At 31.4% G+C, this 3,849-nt stretch overlaps 1 long non-coding RNA gene across 1 annotated transcript; it reads right to left on the reverse strand.

Moving 5' to 3' along the window:
* LOC109820712 lies at positions 459 to 1,227 on the reverse strand. Its single transcript, XR_002241927.1, has 3 exons — positions 1,080 to 1,227; positions 951 to 987; positions 459 to 582 (listed from the first exon to the last, which is right to left on the reverse strand). It is a non-coding gene; the product is annotated as an uncharacterized LOC109820712 (long non-coding RNA).

Here is a 3,849-nt window from a genome sequence, read left to right on the forward strand (position 1 = left end):
TGAGGAAATAGATAAAAGTCAATCTGATGGTGGACTGAGTAATAAATAAATCAGAGATTAACTGGTATATCCCATGATCTATTGAACCTTTCGGCAAAACCAGCCTAAGGAAAATGAATCTTAGTGTAGATCTTTAGGATGAGAAGCACCTATGCTTTAAGTTACCTAACAGTGCAGAGTCTCATTCAGGATAAGGGATGAAATATATCCCTAATGAGGTAGCCTGGATCTGAAAAATAAAAATTTGAAAATGCCCATCTAAATTTATGAACATGCCATAGTCTATTGAAACTTTGTTGTTACAATAATCTATTAAAATTCGCCCAATTATAGCGCAGAACTGTAGATAAAGTTTATATCTTAGACTAAAAGTTAGAAAAATAAAACTAAAACTTAACAGCTTTTCTACAATAGGATGTTTTTAAAATTCAAAAGAACTAAAAATCAACCAACAAAACAAGGTTCATCCTACAATGCTAAGTAGTTAAAACATAGTAAAAAAGTTTAGTTATTAAATTGACTCTGTTTAAGCTTCACACACCTTGAAATGAACCCTGAGGTTCTGACCCATAGCCTTGGAAGCTGCAAAACCCATTCAAAATATCAATTAGATCTCCATATAACAACTATAACTGAAGCATATAGGGGTTGATTTGTTCACAGAAAACAGAGCTACAGTAGTAAATTCCACAACCAATTTTAAATTTACAATATTTGGTTGACAACATGATACCTGAAAAATATTTCTAATAAAAATATAATATAACTACATAAAATTAAAAGCTTTTGCATCTAATCAACATTTCTTAGGGCTAACTTGCTACAAGAACTTTTGCAACACATTTTATATATGCAACGTTTACTACATTAAAAATAGCAACATAACAAGCAGCCCCTAAATTTGCGAGAAAACAAAAAAATAGAGAATAAATCGAAGAATGGATGCTCACACTTGGTAGGGTTTGAGGGTTCTCTCGAATACTTCACCTGTCACCGTCAAAATGATCAAAAACAATCAAAAAGTGAACGGCATTTATAAAGGATTACAAAGAAATAAAGAGATAGAAGATGGAATCTACCATTTCTGAACCTGGGAATGTACAGATCTGGGGCAAGGAGAAGCCCAAGGGGTGATGAAATGAGAGCAGCAGCCAAAAGCCCTAACCCTAGCTCGCCATCTCTACTCTCTTATATAAATAAAAACCCTAGCTTTCAAGGGTGCAGATTGCATCGATTTGGCTGCAACGCCAAGATCCGGGTTCCAAATTCTGGGTGTTGGCCGGGTCGGGTTTAACTCCAAACCCTGCCCGAGTGGACCTGCTATGGGCCGACTTGGATTCAAGTTTAGCAGCTCGCTGGGCTTGCCGAAAACAGTGAGGTTCCGCAGATGTTACGTGCATGCAGTATATGTTGTATGAAATCGTATATTTTATTTTATTTTACTTTTAAAAGCGTGAAAAATTTTCGAAGGATAAATAATATTCCTGATCTGTTAAGATATTACATTATTATCAAATCGCCTATCCTATTTAGTTTTTATTAATAAATATAAGCTTCAATGATCCTATCTTAAACTAATTAATGTATATATAAGCCCATGTTTGATTTAAGAACAATTTTTCACTTTAGCCCTATTAAAATTTTTTATTATTAAAATCGACCCTTTTTTCTTTTATTTACCAAAACCGACCCGATTTCTTGATTAGCGGCTTAATCGCATTCCTAATTAGTCGGGGTTGCCAACCCCGACTATTTAGGATATTAATTTTTAGGGTTTAGGGCTTTTACTTAGGGTTTAAGACCCTCCTAAATAGTCGGGGTTGGCAACCCCGACTAATTAGGAATGTGATTAAGCCGCTAATCAAAAAATCGGGTCGGTTTTGATAAATAAAAAAAAAAGGGTCGATTTTAATAATAAAAAAATTTAAAAGGGCTAAAGTGAAAAATTGTTCTTGATTTAAATATGTTTAAAATTATATTAAATTGTATATAATTATTCATTGTCTACGTTTAGCCACTTTTCTAATAATTAAAAATAGAAAATCTCAAAATGTGCAAAATATATTTACGGGAGAAAATAGATAAAGACTTAAAATTTGTATATTTTGCACTAAAACTCAAAAGAGTTCGACCAATTGAAAAGTTTTCTTAACAAATCCTAGATTTTACAAAACCTGTAAAAAACTCCTAGATTTTATAAAATTTACACAAAACCCCAAAAGAATTTCTTACATTTCAACTTCTCCTAATTAATTTAAACATCTTTAACATGATTTCATTGTGATCATGCTCAAATTAATTCAAATATCTTTAATAAGATACGAGCTATGGAAAATTTTCTTTCCTAGAGAAAATATATAAAGATTTAAAATTATGAATATCTAAAGAGTTAAATTTGGTACCTAACAAGTAAAAAAAGAACTCTTTATCTTATCATATATTTCTTTGTATTTAATAAAATAAAGATAAGATAATTAGATGACATTATGAAATATTCTTAAGATAAAGATAATTAGATGATATCACGAAATATTACTTCCTAATTTATCTTCATAATTAATGAGACCAATGCTAATTATGTGTCATTAACTAAGTTAGAAACATCCAGGATCCATATAAGTTACCAAGCTGGTAGAAGTACTCAAAAAACTTCCATAATTTAAACACTTTAAAAAATTGCAAAATTAGCAAAAAAACCAAATTACTTTTTAAATTTGTATATTTTGAAAAAAAAAATTCACGAAACTTACCAAAACCTAAAAGAGTCAAACAGTCAACAGAACATGCATTAATTACATGCATTAATTACCTCAACGAACACAAATCTGGATTCGCTGCAATGAATCTGGATTCGCTGCAGTGAATCTGGATTCGCTGCAGTGAATCTGGATTCGCTGTAGTGAATCGGGATTCACTGTAGTGAAAAACGTGTTCGTTGAGGTAATGAATCTGGATTCACTGCAGTGAAAAACGTGTTCGTTGAGGTAATGAATCTGGATTCACTGCAGTGAATCTGGATTCACTGCAGTGAAGGACGTGTTCATTGAGGTAATGAATCTGGGTTCACTGTAGTGAATCTGGATTCACTCGTTGAAGGTAATTAAATATAGGGAGAGGTTCTAATAAAAACCTCCTTAGCCTAAAAACTAAAACCCTCCTTCATCCATTGGATCTGGATGAATCCAATGGCTGAGATTCAGTCAAACAGTCAACAGACACATGCATTAATTTCCTCATTAATTACCTGAACGTAGTGAATCCAGATTCACTACATCAACGTATCTCGGATCACTGCAGTGAATCCAGATTCACTGTGTTGATGTAATTAATGCATGTGTTTAATGAGGTAATTAACGCATGTGTCTATTGACTGTTTGACTGAATCCTAGCCATTGGATGAAGGAGATTTTTAGTTTTTAGGCTAAGGAGGTTTTTATTAGAACCTCTCCATATATATATATATATATATATATATATATATATACACACACACACACAAGTTTTGGTTTTTGATTTTCAAGTTTAAATATGAAACAAATGAATATAATTGGAAAATACATACTTGTTTCATGTTTATATACTTATATATGATTTCATCAATATCAAGTTTATATAGTTCAATAAAATCATGTTTATTGTTTTGAAAGTTTGCAAAACATGCATTTTTGTGAAAATATTGAGTTATTTGTTTATGGACTTAACAACCATTATATACATCTTTTATTAAGTCTATATAATCATCTTATAAAGTTTCAAAGCATGGTTTAATCAAAATGTCAAAAACAAGTGTTTTATTTTTATGTTTTCGACCATTTTGAAAAATAAAGAGATTTCTCATTTGGGAGGTGC

This window comes from Asparagus officinalis, chromosome 8 (genome assembly GCF_001876935.1).
Source record: "Asparagus officinalis chromosome 8, Aspof.V1, whole genome shotgun sequence".
In the NCBI taxonomy this organism is placed as follows: Eukaryota; Viridiplantae; Streptophyta; class Magnoliopsida; order Asparagales; family Asparagaceae; genus Asparagus; species Asparagus officinalis.